General features: G+C 46.3%; 1 protein-coding gene across 1 annotated transcript in view; it reads left to right on the forward strand.

Annotated features, from left to right (window-relative positions):
* Positions 1-4,716: 4,716 nt before the first annotated feature.
* DGLUCY (D-glutamate cyclase) overlaps positions 4,717-19,854 on the forward strand; it is a 73,486-nt gene continuing 58,348 nt past the window's right edge. The window contains 1 exon segment of the mRNA XM_040478015.1: positions 4,717-5,038. The gene's annotated coding sequence lies outside the window, so the exon portion shown is untranslated.

The raw sequence follows: 19,854 nt of genomic DNA on the forward strand, positions 1-19,854 counted from the left end.
TAGAGCTCCCTAAGGTAATGAGTGTTTTGAAGGAAATATTTGGCAGTTATGAGAACTTATATAACAGGAGGTGCCAGCTTGGCCTAGGGGGTCAAGGAGACTTCTGGAGGAAATAAAGTTTGATTTGAGATCTGCGGATGAGGGAAGTGATTAAGTCCACCCCCGTGTCCCTCCCTCTGACGCCTGGAGGTCTTCACATCTCAGCTCCCCTATACTCTGGGAGTCTCACCCACCAGCTGTAAGGCACAGACTGTTACAGTCACCTCCCTCCCTGTTTTCTCCTCGAGAGGTCAAGCAGACTGGAGATCAGAGGTGCAAACGTGCTCTGCAGAAAGGGGAAGTTGTATGAAGCCCGCGAAAGCAGAGACCCAGCTAGAGACCCAGCCTGAACGGAAGACAGCTGGAAACCAGAATCCAAGCCCTTCCCAGCTACCTCTGTGGACTCGGCAGACGGGGACTTGGATCTTTCCTGCCTAACGGATACTTCCTGGGCTGCTGAGGGGTGCTGGCTGCGGGCCGATGGCTTGTGGTTTCTCCTTGAGGTTTCCGTGGAGTCAAAACAACACATGGACTTTGATCTCTCTTCAGCAGTTGGCAGAAAGCTCAATTCCAAGCAGAGGCCAAATCAACTTTTGAGGACTAATCCCTCAGCCTCCCCACTGTCAGGGACAGCCACTTCTGGAAGCTTCACATCTAATTCAGGCTGCAAAAAGCAGCCTTGAATTCTTATTTCTATCACCCACTAAATCCATTCAATTGCCTTCCCTTTTCTTAACTTTGAAATAGCTTCAATTACCCGGCATACAATAGTCACCTGGGTTTAATTTTTTTTTTTCTTTTTTGAGGGGAACTCATTTTAGCTAAGCAATTACAAACAATAGCTTGATTATATTTCTAAATGCTTTTGACACAAGCAACTGCTTCTTTTCCAAAGCATGCACTGAGCTATCGGGACATTGTAATATTTCCCTCCCCCAGCAGTTTTGCCTGGATCTCACCCACTGAAGAAACCAACTGTAAATATTTGACATTCCTTGTACTTCTGGTAGTCCGCACTGTTTAGCCTTCTGGGGCTCTCCATTTCAGTTTTAAGCCTCCAGGGAAAATGGAAAGAAAAGGCTGGGGTATGTTTTAGACCCTGAAACTTTGCTTCTTTATAAATAGTCACCCCTTGGGGCACCTGGGTGGCTCAGTCGGTTAAGCATCAGGTCATGATCTCATGGTTCGTGAGTTCGAGCCCTGCGTTGGGCTCTCCGTTGATAGCACAAAGCCTGCTTCAGATTTCCTCTCTCCCTGCTCCTCCCCTGTTTGCACTCTCTCTCCTTCTCTCAAAAATAAATAAACATTTAAAACATAATAAAAAATTGGGGCACCTGGGTCGCTCAGTCAGTTAAGCGACAGACTTCGGCTCAGGTCATGATCTCATGGTTTGTGGGTTCGAGCCCCATGTCAGGCTCTGTGCTGACGACTCAGAGCCTGGAGCCTGCTTCAGATACTGTGTCTCCCTCTCTCTCTGCCCCTCCCCTGCTTGCACTCTGTCTCTCTCAAAAATAAATAAACATTAAAAGAAATTTTTTAATAAAAAATTTCATAAAAAATAAAATAACAGTCATCCCTTGAGGGATGCATGTTAGGATGTTGCCATAGTTTAGGTTTCTAATAAAGCTTTTTGTGTGTGTTTGGTAAAATAGATATACGTAAATTTTACCCTTTTAACCATTTTTAAAAAAATTTTTTTTTCAACGTTTTTATTTATTTTTGGGACAGAGAGAGACAGAGCATGAACGGGGGAGGGGCAGAGAGAGAGGGAGACACAGAATCGGAAACAGGCTCCAGGCTCTGAGCCATCAGCCCAGAGCCTGACGCGGGGCTCGAACTCACAGACCGCGAGATCGTGACCTGGCTGAAGTCGGACGCTTAACCGACTGCGCCACCCAGGCGCCCCAACCATTTTTAAACATACAATTCTGTGGCATCACATACATTCACAATGCAGTGCAATCTTTGGCACTATCCATTTTCAGATCTTTTTCATCATCTGAAACAGAAGCTCTGTACCCATTAAATAGTAGTAACTCCCCATTATCCTCTCCTCCAGTCTCTGGTAACCACTAGTCTATTTTCTAACTCTGTGAATTTGACTATTCTAAGTACCTCATATAAGTAGAATCAGATAATATTTGTCCTTTGATGTCTGACTTAATTTCACTTAGCGTAACGTCTTGAAGGTTGATCCATATGGTAGCATATATTAGACTTTCATCCCTTTTTGTAGATCCCATTGCGTGTATATATGCCCCATGTTGTTTATCCACTCATCTGTTGGTGGACACTTGGGTTATTTCCATTTTTTGCCTAGTGTCTAATAAAGTTTAGCATAATAAATACATGGGATCTGGCTCCTCTGTGACCTATGACCAGCGTAACAACTACCTTTTACTTCATTTCATTCTCTAGAAATAGGACATCGGGGCACCTGGGTGGCTCAGTCCATTAATTGTCCAACTTGGGCTCAGGTCACGATCTTATGGTTCATGAGTTTGAGCCCCGCATCGGCTCTCTGGGGTCAGCATGGAGCCCACTTCCGATCCTCTGTCCCCCAACCTCTCTCTGCCCCTTCCCTGCTCAGGCCCACTCTCTCTCTCTCTCTCTCTCAAAAATAAATAAACATTAAAAAAAATAGAAATAGGACATCGATTAGAGCACCACCAGGGCTCTGCAGGCAAAACTGGTGCTGGAGATAGTCAGTGAAAGATGAGGATCCGTGGTCACTATGGACTTTTGCAGAGCTACACCTGAGGGTCTAGCTGGTCGGAGATAGCTCCCTGGGGGAGTGGGATTGCACAACACAGGGGTTCTGACTCTGTAATAAAAGAGAACTTGCATTCATTCGTTCATTCATTCAATTCATTAAACTCATTCATTCTATCTTTCTCCCACTCGTTCATTCCAATATTATTTAACACAGTGATGAGCTCAGACTGCCCTGAGCTTCTAACCGTTAGAGGCAGAGAGGCCCGTAAATTGACACTGACAAAACCCAACATTCAGGGCTTTGGGAGAAGCAGGATGGCATGCCATGGGAACCCATAGAGGTGCCCCTCCTGTCCTTGGGAGCCAGGAAAGGCTATCTGAAGGAAGTCACACCTGTGCCAAGTCATTAGGGAAGGGAAGAAATTAGCCAGAGGGACCAGAGGATGGAAAGGGTGAACCAGGCCTAGGGAGGGTCACCCAAGGGCCCAGAGATGAAAGGAAGGACCTGTAGTTGGCTTACGTGTGTGACTTGGGATTTGAGGTGGGGATGTAGAGACCTGTGAGAGGCAGAGGCAGTGAAGCCACAGATGTGGGCAGGGATCATTTGGAGAGGGGAACTCGTGTGGTGTTTGGGCTCAACCCTGGGGCAAAAGAGAAGCTCTGAGGGCTTTGAAGCCAGGGAAGAAAGCAGATCCTGTTCTACCCTTGAAGGAGGCATCCAGCTGAAAATCCTAAGAACCAACATCTACTGAGCATTTCTGAGGCCTGAGTGCTGCTCTGGGGCCTCATGCTTATCTCAGTTAACCCTCACAACAGCTGATCAGGATGAGTGATGAGACCTAGAGAGACTCTTACCAAGGCCTCTAGGCGTGGGTGGCAGGATGCAGATCCCATTGATGAGGGACCATAAGGCAGGCTGAGGGCAAAGTACAAATATAGGTGGGATGTGTGTGACATCTCTCAGGCACTCCCGGCTGCCCAAGACCAAAGGAAAGGAAAGAAAACAAATGGTTAACCGATAGAGATCACAGTCATGCAGGACACGAGTCTCCATCAGTTCACAAATATCTTAGTAAATTACAAGAAAAAGGCGACCTTATCAATTGCTTAATCTCTAGAAACTGGTAGGCTCAGTTTCCTGAGCCCCAACATCTCCTCCTCAGTGATATGGGGAACAAAGGCAAGAAAGAAATGGCAGGTAAAATTAAATTTCCTTATAACCTGCAGCCCATTAACAAATACTAGAGGCAAATACAGAGAAAACATTTCCCCAGGAACCCCCCACCGTCTTAATATTAATGCTTTGCTAGAGGGAAAACAACTTTAGCTTGACAATAGCGAGGCCTCCAGTATCCTGTGAATCTTTTTCAGCACAGGAAAATCTCTTTGGAAACTTCCCTTTTGACCTTACCTCCCCAACTCTATAGTACATAGCCAGTCATTCCTCACAACCCCAGTGCAGCTCTTTCTGCCCAAGGGTCCTCCTGCCGGTGCGCTTTAACAAAATCACCTTTTTTTTGCACCAAAGACATCTTCAAGAATTCTTTCTTGGCCGTCAGCTCCGAACCCATCATCACCCCCAAAACGTCATCATAACCATCACCGCTGCTATTCCGTGTGGTCTGGGGAGCAGAATCAACCATATCTCCCGGGAACTTGCTGGAAATGCAGAACCTTGGTCCTACATCTTCCAGAACGGAATCTGCATTTCAACAGGATCCTCCAGGCTGATTCCTGGCACACTGAAGTTAGAGAAGCTCTAAGGTGACTCCTGGGACCAGCTGCATATGAGACTCTCCTGGGTGGACTGAACCCCTGGATGAAGGACTGCAGAGTTTCTGGGGCTGCCGCTCAGGCATCAGGATTTTTTCAAAGTTCCCCCAAGCCCTTGCGTGACGCGTCCCCCTTTCCAGGGAGGTCAGGCTGACTCCTGCAGGAAGGAGGGAAGAGGAGAGGGGGAGGGGGAGGGGGAACTGGGCTCCCGGCCCCCGGAGGCTCTGCAGCTTTAAGAAGGGGAGCTGGCTGCCAGCCACGGAGGCCCCGGAAGGCCGCCTGCCATCTTGCACGGGCCACGTGAGCACAGGCTGCAGGCAGCGACAGTCAGCGCTGGGCCCGGCCTGGGCTTGCAGACCCGAGCCCCGCAGGCCAGCCCCAGCGGCAGTGGCGCCGTCAAGCCGAAGAAAGGGGACCTTTATGCCTTTTGGGGGAAGCACACATTCTGCGAGGCCAAGGAAACAAAGAGAGGAACTGTTTGTAGCCCTAGTCCAGACGTCCCAAACAAACAGTAAGTCAGGAGGGCACGAACACCGCATGGCCCCTCCCCCAGGACACCACACACACGCACACATACACACACACACACCCCTGCAGCTAAGGGGCAGGCTCTGCCCACAGCCCACCCAGGGACAGCCTGGCCAAGCCAGTGAACAGGACAGAAAATTCCCTGAAATTCTTTCTCCAGGGTTGGGGGTTGGGGGGGTCTCTGAACTTCAGGGCTCAGTACAGGTCAGGTAACACCTGATGACTGCCCACACCTCAGGTGTGAGTGGTGTTTCTGCACTCTGTCCCTCCGCCTGCAGGGGCCTTGAGGTCCGTGTCCTTGTCCTGAGAACGCCTTGGTCCCATCGTGGATGCAGAGAAAGTGAAATTGAAACCTGTCAGTTTAACTGTCGGTCTTTGGGCCACCAGCTTGCCTGGAACAAGGCAATGAAGCTAATGGCCAAAATGGGGGTGGCTGTGGGGGCTGTGACAGATGCGGGGCAGTCAGCGTCCCAAGTTTCCCCGGGCACCTGCAGGGCATAGGCAGGGACTTCGAGGAGGGAAAGGTGGAGGGGAGACAGCAGCCAGGACATCACCTCCACCTTGGCTGGAGGCAGAGCTCTGTTAATCCTATTCAAGACTTTCTCCAGGCCTTGAGTCCACTTGACTCAGTCTCCACTGGGAGGGGGCAGGACCAATGGGCACAGGTGGCTACGGTGGCATGCCCCTGACCCGTGTGTGCCACCAAATGCTAAAGGCAAAGCCTTGTGACTTCTGGGTGTCTCTTCTCTCGTGTCATCTGTGCTGCCCTGCCCCCTCCTCCATTACAGACAATTGAGAGCTAACTATAATCCACCTTACTGCCTGAGAATGTATGCGAAAATTATCATGCGTTGGGAGCAGGTAGCAGGTTGAGATTATGTTGGCAGAGAGAAGGTTGGCATTGATTGGCACGCAGAGGAGGGAAGCTACTTTGTGTCTTCAAGATAACTGGGTACAAGCTAAAAGGAAGGGAAGGGGAGGTCCAAGAGTAGGGAGCAAAGAGAAAGTTGGCTTTACCGGTGGGTGGAGTGAAGATGAGGAAGAAGGAAGAGGAAGGTGGCATGGGGTGAGCAGGGCAGGGCAGGACGGGGTTCACGGAGAGGAAGCCAAATGGTAGCTTGTCCATAATAACGATGAAGCATCTTCAAGAGCCAGATGTGACTTCTGGCTGTGGGGGCTAGATCCCAGAGGTCAATTGCTGGCCCCTGACATGTTTTATTTATTAATCTGAGCACCCTTGGAAAGTGGGGAGGTTTCACGCGTGACTCTGAAAGGTCTGCACACCAGGCTTAAACTGCAGAAGGGCAGCTGAAGCTGGAGCTGCACCTGTTCGCCGAGGTCCCCACTCACATCGCAAGCATTTTGTCTTCTCCCCACCCCCACTCCCCAACTTCTGTTACCTGCCGGGTTCCCACAGGCATTGATTGCAAACTGCTGCTACTCCTGGTCTCGATCATAAGGATTCTCTTCTGTTGAGCCTGTGTGTGTGTGTGCACGTGCGTGCACGCGTGAGGCTGTGTGTGTGCACATGCCAAGCACACAGGTATGCTGTCTTTCAATTAATTTCAATTAATCTCTCCCCTTTTCAGCTGAGGATGGCAGATGCAGAAAACCAAGTGTACCCCTCTCCTTACAGACTCCGCAGCCTTTCCAGGCTATCTGCCAAATTGCGAGATGGTATTTGCATTTAAAAAAATTTTTTTGAGTGCATTTTCTTATTTTGGTTTAAGTATTTCCCAGCCTGCCTGAAGGCAATATTTCATGTATGCCACACTTTCTAGCTTTTAAAGCATTTCTGCAACATGCACGAATTCATTTTCTCCTTCCGGCAGTTCCGTGAGGCGGATAGTTTGGGCCCCCTTCCTGTGCTCTCTTGGAGAAAACCGACAGTAGAGAAACTAAATGCCTTGGTCCTGCAGCAGTTGTGAAGAAAAGTTAATAAAAGTAAGCTGTGTCCCTTAGACTGCGTGGAATTATAAAAAGCTAGGCTTGGAAAAGCATAGTGACCATGGGTAGGATGTCCATCCAGAGTACTAGCTTGACTCCTGGTTAGGCGACTCGGTAGCTGTGAGTCTTTAGACAAAGTACTGAATCTCCCTGTGCCTCCTTTTCTGTAAAATAGGTATGACAGCCCTTATCTAGGGAGTGTTGTGTGGGTTAAATGAGATAACACATGCAAAATGTTCAGAGCAACGCCTGGCACGCTGTAAGTTTTCAGTAAATATTACTATCAGTACTAAAATTATTATTATCGGTACCTTTGCGACAGGCTAAGTTGTAACAAAAGGACCCCAAAATACATTTGCTCAAAAAGGATAGAAGTGTATTATTTCTCTTTCACCTGCTAGCTTGGAGGTAGATGGTCGGTCCAGGACAGGTAAACAATTCTGCTCCACAGGGTCATTCAGGAACCCAGGTTCCTTGTGTTGTGTTTCTTCCCATCCCCTAGGGTGTCCCCCTCTTCTGCCTAGTTACAGCTCCCCAACATTATATCTCCTTTCTGCTCCTGCCTGCAGGCAAACGGCCCCCTTCCAAATGTTGTAACTCTGAAGCTGTTCATGCCCTTTCACTCATATCCCTCATTGACCAGAACTTGGGCACACTTAGCTGCAGGTGGGTCTGGCAAATGTAGCCTCCAGCTAGGCCAACTAAATATGCCCAACTAAAACTTAGGAATTCTCTTACTAAAAGGAAGAAAGGGAGAGTGGAAATTGGGAAGAGTTCATGGTCACTGGGTTCTTAGCCCACCTGAGCTCTACTTCCGACTGGATGCCTGATTTGCTCGTGGATTTCTTCTTTAGAAAAATCCAGGGACAGCTCTTGACTCATGTTTCAGATAAATACCCCTGGTGGCAGCATGGGTATCTCCTGCTGGCTGGTCAGACTGCCTGTCCACAGGGTTGGGCAGCCTGTCCCCTTACTGTCCAAACCTCCTAGCGAGAGTGGCATTGGCTCTCTTTGTTTGTTTATTTTCTTCTGGCTCTTTTGACAACTTCCCCAACAGGCAATGTAAATTCCACACTCTGTTGTCTCCAGAGAGTCACTCTTCCTTGTGATCTTGAGTCTGGGGTGGCTGATTAAGGAAGGGTCCCTGTGTCCTTCCATTCTCCTAGAGCTCATCCTTGCATGCGTTGAAGAGGGAACCTTCTCCCCACCTCATCAAGGATTATCTATGAGCCCACAGGACTGTAAGAAAGAAATCAAGCTACATGTTTGTTGAATGGATGGGCAGCCACATGGTCCCAGAGCTCTGTAGTCTTTTAGTTCAACTTCGGTGATACATACTTTCCTGAAAGCACTAGTTTAAGTAGCAGCCTGGCTCAATGAAAGGAAGTGTGGATCAGTATTCCATTCTCATTATTGCAAGTAACTTATTGGTTGGGTCAAAGAAAGGCATATCAATGGTCTAGCGGGAGCTTACTCCAGGGACAGAGAAGGTACTTTGAGGTATATTGCCTAACAGATGAAGGAGGACATTTGTATTTGTTGAGGGCCTGCTATGTGCCAAGCACCTGCTCAAGGCAGCAGTCCAGGCATTAAGTAACAAAACATGCACCTGATGGAGTTTACAACCTAGCAGGAGTACCATGCATTAACCATCTCATTTAATCCTTGTGAATTCTGCAAAGCGTGTATTTTTCATATTTTGTAGGCCAAAAATTCAAGCTCAGAGAGGGAAATGGTAAGGATGCTTTTAAACCTACATCTACCTGATTCTAAAACTCTTGCTCTTTCCATTATTATTTCATCGGCCTCCAGACACTTTTTGTGTTGAAGAGGGAATCTAGCCTATGTGTAGGAGAGACGTGGTCCCCTGTGCTAAAAACCTGAAACGGTGATTATTATAAACTCAGGGGTTGGCTTCACTTGACTGTGGTGGTTGGATTTTTTGCACTAACCTGCATCTCTCTCTAATCACCCTTGCCCACTGATCCTTCTCTGTGTACCCACCCAGTGGAACCCCACTTCTGGAACCGTTCTGCCCTGCTCCTTTGTTGGGCTCTGACTATAGCTGGAGGAATTGTCTGCCAAGTCTGTCTGGACCATTAGAGTACTAGGTTCCCAAGGCTGCCTGGAAACCCTCCCAGATGTCCCTAGGCCTCCCCTGTCCCATTATTATTGGTGTCTCCTCCTGGCTGTTCCTCTTTCATCCACCCTGTTTAAACCTCCATTTCATTGCTTGTCACTGTCATTGACAGGGAATCCATCCTGTCCATTGATAAAACTGAACACAATTTAAGGCCCCAAGAAATTCTCAAGGTCATCTCTGGCAATCCCCCCAGCATATCTCCTACTCTGCTTCTCCACTCCTCCCGTGCTAGGGAAGGGGTGTGCTCCTGCCCACGGCCGACACTCCTTGTGCTCCAGACACTCTCCCATCTCCCCTAGAGACACCCTCCAATCATTCTGTTCTCTTGTTCACATCTTCAGCTTCTTGCCTACCAGTATTTCTCATCACTACCTGAACTTGTTCAATCTCTCCAATCTGAATAGTACCCTGTTCTCGAACCCATATTTCTGTCTACTTCTGCCTTCAGTTTCCCTTTCTCTCTCCTTTCGCAGCCCAGGCTTCTTGAAAGAATCATCTACACTGGCTGCTGACACTGCCCCCCTGCCCACTCAGTCCGCCATCACCCGTCTGGCGTATGTTCCCATGATCAAATGCCCAGACTAATGTCATGAAAGACAGCCATTCCCGAGATCTAGTTGTTGTTTTTCTTCCCTAGTATGACTCCATCTTTCGGGGGCATTGGTACCATTACACACCCACACATTTTGAGCCTCTCTTCCCAGATGACTTTGCTCTCTAGGTTTCCACCCTACTTTGCTGGATATTTTTTTCCTATCTCCTTATGGAGACCTCCTGTTCTACTTACTCCCTGAATGTCTCCAGGGTCTCTCTGTCCCACCCACTGTTCTTCTCACCCTCTCCCTTGGTGTCCTCAACCATATATGAGCCGACGCTCTCCTGCTCTCCCTCCTGACATCTGGTCCTGAATGTCCAGCCTCTCATGGACTACTGCTTCTGGCTCTCCCCAGGCTCCTCCCACTTAGCATTCTAAAGCCAGACTCCTCGTCAGGCTCTTCCAAGACTTGCCCCTCTTCTTATGCCCCCAGTTGTCAGGAACGGTACCGTTACCCCAGTTGCCCATGTCAGAGCAAAGAAGTCTAGTAATTATCTTGGATCCGTCCTCTCATTGCATCTCATTGAACAGGTATCATGTTCTGGTGAGTCTAGCTCTTCCAGCTCCTGAATCTCCCTGCCCCTCATTCTCCTGCCGCTGGGGGAAAAGCCTGTACTGCTTCTTACACAGGCCCTTGAGGGACCGCCTCTATTTCCATCCTCCACTGCCAGGGTCGTCCCTCTAATGCTGTTGGCTCAGGGCATCCTCCTGCTCTTCAGTGCTCCCAGAGATTTTAGATAAAGCTCACACTCCTTCAGTTAATCACACAACCCTTCCTGATAATTCCGGGTCTACCTTTACAGCCCCTCTCCATCTTTACCCCCACGCGGGGCGGTGCAGGTTCATGCCTAGCGACATGCCTTCACCTGCAGCACCTTCTGCCTTCCTCCTGGTGCTGATCTCCAGTTGTCTGTCAAAACTCAGCTCAGGCAGCATCTCACAGGCCACGTCTGCCTGGCACGGCTGTCACAATTTCACACACCAGATTCCCCGTTAGCAGCTCCAGGGCCGAAGCACACACAAGGTGCTCTACAAATGGTAAAGGCATGGACTATTTGTTTCAGAAACTTTTAATTCTCACTCAGGAAGCCTGAGGCATCAAGTTAAGGTCCCTTGTAAAAGCTCTTCAGGGTGTCTCCAGTTTTTTAATAGAAGCATGGTTTGACCTTGACAATCAGACATGTAGAAGCTGAGCAGCCAGTCAGCTGAGGGTAGAGCAGTTAGTCGTTCCTCATTCACTCCCAAGTTGCTGAGCAAAAAGAAGCACCACTGCCCCTCTTCCCCGCTGCCTCCTTTCTCTGGGCTGTCAGCGTGCACGGTATTTTTGCATATGCCCTGGGGTCCTTTATTCTCTGGGGTTTCTGAATTCATTATATTATTGCATTAGGCCCGACGGGTTGACAGTTCAGCAGGATTCAAGGTTTCAGGGAGGAAATAGGGTCTCTGTGGGGGTAGCTGCTTGTTAATTTACGGTGGACTGGACATTTTGTGAATGGTGACTTTCCTCAGCCAGGAGCACTGAAGGTTTGGAGAAAGCTTTGGGGGGAGGTGATGTTGCCCTGGCCAGGGAACGCATAGTGCTCCAGAGAGATTGTTTGTGTTTCGCTCTAATTCTCCAGCGGCACGGAAGCAAATCTTCTCGTTTTACAGAAGTTTTCATTGTTTGTTATGATAGTTTTAGCTGCCGTGCTTGAAATTTACTTGCTGCCAAATCTGTTCTCCGGAACAGCCGAGATTCTGTCTCTAGTCTTTGGTGGTCGCCTCAGCATTTCGAATACGGCACTGGCTGCCTAGCCAGCCGTGTGGACCTAGGCTGGTCCCATCGCCCAGACCATGAGAGCCAGAGGTATCAGGAGCCTCATTCCTGTCACCAGGTAAGACCTCTACTTCTGGTGCTCCCGTGAGTCTGGGCTTCCCATGGCTGAGGAGATTGGCTGGAATCTCACAGAATGTGCCAGTCAAGACCCAGGGTTTGCAAGTGATAGTCTCAACTCATGACCTATGCAAGAAAGATGAATTCTCTGGCTGGAAAATACTAGAGGGAGATCTGTATTTAGATATGCTTGTTTCTAGGGTCAGGGATAGCATCGTCAAGGCATGCCTCTCCCTGTGTACCCTTGGCTCTGCTTCCTTCTTAGCTGGCTTCCTTCTCAAGCTCTCTATGGAGGGACAGAAATTGTCCTTAACATCTAGCAATTTCAGGACAAGAAATTCTTCTTTCCCAACAACTATACAGAGTCAAAAGATACTCTAATTGCCTCCTCTGGGTCATGTGGCTATCTTAGTTTGTTTGGGCCGTTAAAAATACCACAGACTGGGGGACTTAACACGCATTTATTTCTCACGGTTCTGGAGGCTGGGAAGTTCCAGATCCAGGTGTCCGCAGATTTGGTGTCTGGATAGAGCCCACTTCCTGGCTTACAGATAGCTATCTTCTCACTACGTCCTCACAAGGCAGAAGGGGAAAGGCAACTCTTCTGTGGGGTTTCTTCTGTAAGAGCACTAATCCCATTCATGAGGATTCTACTCTCACGACCTAATCACATCCCAGAGGCCCATCTCCTAATACCATCACATTGGGGGTTAGGATTCCAATATGTGAATTTAGGGAACAGATAAACAGTCCATTGCAAGGACCATCCCCAAGGCAAACAGCACGATCTTGGGGACGGAGTATTTTGATTGGTCACCTGGGTCTGAGATAGTGATTGACAGCCCTACCAAGGGAGGGACAGTCTTAAAAATGTCTGGGCATGTATGGGTTTCTTGGGGCCGCACAACAAATTACCACAACTTGGTGGCTAAAAACAACAGAGAGATATTGCCTCACGGTTCTGGAGGGCAGAAGTTTGAAAGCAAGGTGTTAGCAGGGCCACACTCCCTGCAAGGACTCTGAGGAATCATCTTTCCTTGCCTGATCCAGCTTCTTTGACCCCAGGCAGTTCTTGGTGTCCCTTTGCTTATAGCTGTATCACTCCAGTCTCTGCCTTGACTGTCATATGACTGCTCCTTCTGTGTTTCTCTTGTTCTGTGGGTGTCTTGTCCTCCTATAATGACATTTGTCATTGAATTCAGGGCCGACTTGATTAATCTACAATGATCTCATCTCGAGATCCTTCACTTAATTACATCTGCAAAGACCCTTTCCCCAAATAAGATCACATTCACAGGTACTGGGAATTGGGACTTAGACATATCTTTGGGGGGAGGAGGCATAATTCAACTAATTATAGGGCAGAAAGTAAGTAATAGATAGCCACTACACCGTACCCCTTGACTGCCTAGCATAGAAACAATTTCAGAAATGCACTACCATACAAACATTTTCCCCCATACAAACAATTTCAGAAATGTGCCACCCCAACATGGTACAAGCTGCCCACATGTCAGCCAAGCTGGTGGATGTGCATTCTTCTTGGTCGGGTCTGGATGTTACTCTTAATAATCTGTCAGTTATTAAGAGCAAGTGGTCAAGTCAAACACCCCAGCATTTAATGGTCGAGAGAAAAAATAAAAACCACTTGCCTTTATTAAAGGGAATGGGGCTACAGCACACTGTGGTCACTCGTCCAACATTCTACAGAAGAGAATTGGCAAGAAACCACTTCATATCTGCTGGAAGGTCTGAGTTCCTCAATCGTCCGGGGGTGCCTAGAGTTCTGCTCTCCGGAAGACTCTCTGTTGCTCTTTACCCTCCATGAGTGGCATCAGAGAGAATGCGCCTTCTGGAAACTGTATACTCTAGCAGGCCACTAGATGAGGACCTGAGGACAGAGGTCTGGGGCTGGACCCAGCAATTGAGCAATCTCATGCTGTGGTTTGCTAGACGGGGGTGTCACTGGCAGTATGACTCTTTAAACTTGGAGACAGTTGCTGGGCAGTTAGTTTTCTGATAAGTCCATAAGCTGGCAACCAACGCTGGAACACCAGTCATGCTCTGGAATCTGGACCTTGTCCTCACCATGTCTGTCTGCTAACAGTCATCTCCGTGCTCTTCCCTCCGCCAGCTTTCATTTAGACGCACAGCCACTTGGCCTCTGCCCTGGACGCACTGAGTAGTGGGGGAGAGGCAGGGCTGATTTGACCACTTGCCCTCAGGGTCTTTCCCAGTGGACCGCTGTCTACAGTGGGGGGGAATGGTCACTTTCGCCAGGCAGGGAGGGCCCAGCAAGAGCTGCTGGAGGACAAGAGGCCCTCTCCAGTGTTCCTCTCTTATCTCCCACTGTGTTTTCCTTCTCTTGGCCTGGGCAGGGATTTGACTTCTGCAATCCTGAAAGATAATTTTCTGGCTCTCAACTCAGTTGAATTACTGGCCACAGGCAGACGGAGGATCTCGTGGCTCTGTTTTCCCATTTCTCTGCTTTCAGAAAGGCCAGCTGAGATTCAAGTATGTCTTTTGTTATAGAACCTTACTAAAGTCTGAAGAAGTAGCCAATGCACTCCAGAGCCCAGCTTTTTAAAAAATACGCTCTTTAAATTTCCAACCTCACTGAGCATGTGGTTTGACTCCCCAGATCCAACAGGAGAGAGTTTAGCAGCTTTGCTCCATGTAGCAGATATTGCTTACTTTCTGGTCAGGGAGGGGGAGCTCCACACGGCCCTGGTCCCCACCCCAGCACAGCCAATTCCACATAGTAGGGCTTGCCCCTTGTAAACCCCTGCTCATGATACAAAATTCTACACTACACACAGCACACTTTTGATTGCAACTAGATCTGCAACTGTCTGCATAATGGGTATCAGGAATGACTGGATCAAGACACTCGAATGACAGGATGAGGACTTTGTCTCTCTCTTACCCCTCTCTCTACCCCTCTGTGACTCTCCAGTCCTCCTTTCTGCTTTTTCCTCTGCTAGCTTCATTTTCAGACAGATTTCATGGAGCTCTGGGCCTGCCATGCATTTACATATAGTAATGTTACCTCTTTCTTGCTTGTTCCAACAGAAGGACATGGATGACTCTGACTGGGCTGGCTTGGGACCTCTGTTCATCCCTGTATTAACCACTGAGGCCAGAAAAGCAGAAGTATCCTGCTTAGCTGTCTTGAGTCACATGCCCACCAGACAGCCCCTCTGGGTTGTAGGGAAAGGTAGTCTTTGAAAGGAAAAAAATGCTTGAAAGGCAAAAATAAATGTGTAGGAGCTAGGCCCCTGAGCAGGTTCTTGATCTGCATTTTCCTTTTGGTCCAGAGCATGGCAGCCTGCCCAGCCTTCACTCGCACCCTTGGAGGATTTGACCTTCTTCTGCATCCTTACCCATCACTGAGAGGCCTTTTTTCCTTTATGTTAATTTTTTATTGTGAAATGTATCATACATACATATAAGCCATATGTTCAGCTTAAAGAACAGTGAAACAAACACTTGCATCCCACCTCCCAAGTTAAAAAATAGAACAGTGTGAGTTTCTTAGAAGCCTCTGAATGCTCCTCCCTAGTCAACACTCCTCTCTCTATCAAAGAGAACCTCTACAGAATTCTATGTTTATCAGCCATGCTTTTCCATACAGTTTTATTACCCACATGCACACACACACACACACACTCTTAAATCTCTGAGCAGTATATTATTTGATTTTGTAGAGCATGGATGCCTATTTTAATGCTATATTTAATAATATGATAGGGGCACCTGGGTGGCTCAGTCGCTTAAGTGTCTGACTTCGGCTCAGGTCATAGTCTTGCGGTTTATGAGCTCGAGCCCCATGTCGGGCTCTGCTGACAGCTCAGAACCTGGAGTCTGCTTCATTTTCTATGTCTCCCTCTCTCTCTGCTCCTTCCCTACTCACACTGTGTCTTTCTCTCTCTCAAAAGTAAGTAAATAAGGGGCGCCTGGGTGGCGCAGTCGGGTAAGCGTCCGACTTCAGCCAGGTCACGATCTCGCGGTCCGTGAGTTCGAGCCCCGCGTCAGGCTCTGGGCTGATGGCTCGGAGCCTGGAGCCTGTTTCCGATTCTGTGTCTCCCCCTCTCTCTGCCCCTCCCCCGTTCATGCTCTGTCTCTCTGTGTCCCAAAGATAAATAAAAAACGTTGAAAAAAAAATTTTTTTAAGTAAGTAAATAAGAATATAACACATATTCTGTGACTTCTTTCATTAAACATTATATATCTGAGATTCATTTATGTTGATGCAAATCACTGTAGTTCACTTTTACCGCTACATAATATTCCACTGTGGGATTATCCCACTTGGCATGTATTTCTTCTATTCTTTAGAGTGTATACCAGTGTATGAAATTGCTAGTTTTAAGGGTGCTCACACCTTCAAGTCTACTGGGTAATGCTAATTTCCCCCCTCACATGATTATAATAATCTGTATTTTTACTAGAAGTCAACGACAATATTTTGGTTGATCTCATTCTTGTCAACTTTCTCAGTTGAATGGGCATGGCCTGTGTCTCATTATGGTTGTAATTTGCATGTATTTGCTTACCATCGATTGGAAATTCTCTTCATGCCTTTGAACCATCTGCTTTTGCTCTGCTGTGAAATGCCTGTTCATGTCTTTTCTCTATTTTCTAACGGGCTGTTGGTACTTTTTCTTGATTTATAAGAGCTCTTTATGGATTTAGAGGGTTACAATCTGATATCGGTTCTATATGTTCAGATATTTACTTGCAGTTTGGGATTGCCTTTGCATTTTACTTGTAGTGACTTGAACAGAAGCTGTTCATTTTCATGCCAAATTTTTCTTGTCTAAGAAACCTTTTCCAAGCTGAGGTCATAAAGATCTTATTTATTATTATCTTCTAAGAATTTCATATTTTGTCTTTCATATTTGAAGTATGAAATCTTTCATGTTTTAAGTATTTAATCTACCTGGATTTGATTTTTGTGACTGTTGTAAGATGATCGGCTCCCAGTTCTACTTTTTTCCCCACGAGTGCATCAGAAATCAAGTTTCCATGTGTGACCGGTTGTTCTTTTTCCTCCGACCTCTCAAACGTTCTGTGTTGAATGCCAGTTTTTCCCATAATCCATTGCAGAACAATGGTTTTGGAAATACAATAAAAATCAATTGCTAGAAAAATGAAATTCAAAAAGATACACAAAATAAAGTCCCCAGTTTTTTATTATTAGATCCAGCAAATTAAAAAAAATTTTTTTTAATGTTTTATTTATTTTTGAGACAGAGAGAGACAGAGCATGAACAGGGGAGGGTCAGAGAGAGAGGGAGACACAGAATCTGAAGCAGGCTCCAGGCTCTGATCTGTCAGCACAGAGCCCGACGCGGGGCTCGAACCCACAGACTGTGAGATCATGACCTGAGCCGAAGTCGGACGCTCAACCTACTGAGCCACCCAGACACCCCAAGACCCAGCAAATTTAAACGTACTCTGTCAAGTTGCTATCCAAGTTTCCAAATGCTTACTATTCACGTCTGTACTGATGGTTGGCCCATGGCCAACAGTTCAGAGATGACAAGCAGTGTTCAGACTACACTTTGAGTGGTGCTACTGTGTTTTGCCCTACTAATATGTTTGTTTATTCCTGCTCTAATATCACTCAATCTTTTTGAAAAATTGTGGTAAAACATACATAACTTAAAATTTACCATTTTAACCATTATAAAAAAATTTTTTTTAATTTTTTTTTCAACATTTTATTTATTTTTGGGACAGAGAGAGACAGAGCATGAACGGGGGAGGGGCAGAGAGAGAGGGAGACACAGAATCGGAAACAGGCTCCAGGCTCTGAGCCATCAGCCCAGAGCCTGATGCGGGGCTCGAACTCACGGACCGCGAGATCGTGACCCGGCTGAAGTCGGACGCTTACCCGACTGCGCCACCCAGGCGCCCCTTTTATAAAAATTTTTTAATTTGGGAGAGAGAGAGAGAGAACATGCACGTGTGAGCAAGGGAGAGGGGCAGAGGGAGGGAATCTTGAGCAGGCTCCACGCTTAGTGTAGAGCCCAATGTGGGGATTGATCCTACAACCCCCAGGATCATGATCTGAGCCAGAATCAAGAGTCAGATACTCAACTGACAGAGCCCCCCAGGGGCTCCCCATCTTAACCATTTTTATTTTTACTTTTTAAAATATACTTATCTATTCTGGAGAGAGAGGCAGAGGCAGAGAGAGAGAGAGAGAGAGAGGCAGAGGATCCAAAGCAGGCTCTGCACTGACAACAGAGAGCCTGATGTGGGGCTCGAACTCACGAACCGTGAGAGCATGACCTGAGCCAAATCGGACACTTAACTGACTGAGCCACTCAGGTGCCCCTTAACCATTGTTAAATGTACAATTCAGTGGCATTCAGTACATTCACTTAACATACAGCCATCCACACCATCCATCTCTAGGACTTTTCAGCATCCCAAACTGAATCTCTGTCCTCATTAAACAATGACTCCCCACTCCCCCCTCATCCAAGCCCGGGTTACCACCATTCTACTCTTGTCTTTATTAATTTATTATCTTAGCTAACTCAGAGAAGTGGAAGTGTATGGTATTTGTCATTTTGTGACTGGCTTTCTTCACAAACATGTCAGCAAGGTTCACCCATTTTGCAGGGTATTTCAGAATGTCCTTCCTTTTTGGAATATTCCATTGTCTGTGTCTGCCATATTTTGTTTATCCATTCATCCATCAATGGACATGAGGATTATTTCCACCTATTGTGAAATACCGTAAACAATAATTTTGTGAATATTCCACCTATTGTGGCTGTTAGGAATAGTTGCTATGAATATAGGTGTACAAATGTCTATTTGAGTTCTTTCCTTCCATTCTTTTGGGCATATACCCAGAAGTGTGATTGCAGTTTGATACATAATGATTTTGAGTAAATGTTAGTGTTTTCACAGAGGCTACAGCATTTTACATTTCCGCCGGCAATATACAAGCGTTCCAATTTCCCTGCATCCTTGCCAACACTTGTTATTTTCTGTTTTTGTGTTTTGTGGTATGAAGTGGTATTTTATTGTGGTTTTTCTTTGCATTTTTGTAATGATTAGTGATGCTGAGCATCTTTTCATGTGCCTGTTAGTCGTTTGTATTTGTATATATTCTTTGGAGAAATGTCTATTCAAGTCCTTTCTCATTATTTAACTGGGTTGAGGGTTTTTTTTTTTTTTTTTTTTTTTTAGTTTGTTTGTTTTTGCTGTTGAGTTGTGGGAGTTCTTTCATTTAATCTTAATTGCTATGGTTTTATAACATGTCTTGATATCCGGTAGAGGAAAGGTAACTTCCCGCCAAAAAGAGACATATTTGTCTGTTTTTAAAAAATGATTTGGCATTTCTTGGCCCTTTGCTCTTCCAAACAAGTTTTGGAATCATTTGTTGAGCTTCTTTTTTAGAATCTTGTTCAGATTTTGATTGGAATTGCCTAAAACATGTACATCAATTTGAGGATTACTGATATATTTACAATACTGAGTCTTCCTGTCACGAACATGCTGTCTCTCCATTTACATAGGTGTTGTAAAAAGTCAGTAAAGTTTTACAATTTTCTCCATAAAGGGCTTTCGCAATTTTTGTTAGATTTAGAGTATTGACATTTGCTCATGCTATTATAGATGGTATCTTTTTAAATTACATTTTCTAACAGTTGCCGATGAACAGAAATGCAATTGACTTTCACATATTGGTTTTGTATCTGGAAAGCTTCCTGAACTCTCATACCAATTTTAATAATTTACTTGCAGATAATGTTGGATTTTCTATGCAATCATAAGACCTGAAAGGTTTTTTTTTCCTTTTTTTCCAATCCTTACACATTTTGATTTGCTTTTCTTTTTTCCCTTATTCTACCACACTCACCAGTAGAATGTGGTGATAATGGGACTTCCTAGGCCTTGTTCCAGATCTTAAAGGGACTGCTTTCAATATTTCACCATTAAGCATGGTATAGATTTTTTGTTATTTTTTTCTTTTCTGGAGAAACAGAACCAGTAGGGGAGATATATTATGTCTGTATTATCTATTATATCTTATATATAATATAGAAGAAATTGCTCATGGGATCATGGAGACTGAGAAGTCCCACAATCTGTTGGCTGCAAGCTACAGACCCAAGAAAGCCAGTGGTATAGGTCCTAGGCAGAGGGCAGGAGGAGACCAATGTCTCAGCTCAACCCATCAGGCAGAAAGCAAAACCTCCCTTTCTCTGCCTTCTT

This window comes from Herpailurus yagouaroundi, unplaced genomic scaffold (genome assembly GCF_014898765.1).
Source record: "Herpailurus yagouaroundi ecotype Mexico unplaced genomic scaffold, PumYag 141, whole genome shotgun sequence".
Classification (NCBI taxonomy): domain Eukaryota; kingdom Metazoa; phylum Chordata; class Mammalia; order Carnivora; family Felidae; genus Herpailurus; species Herpailurus yagouaroundi.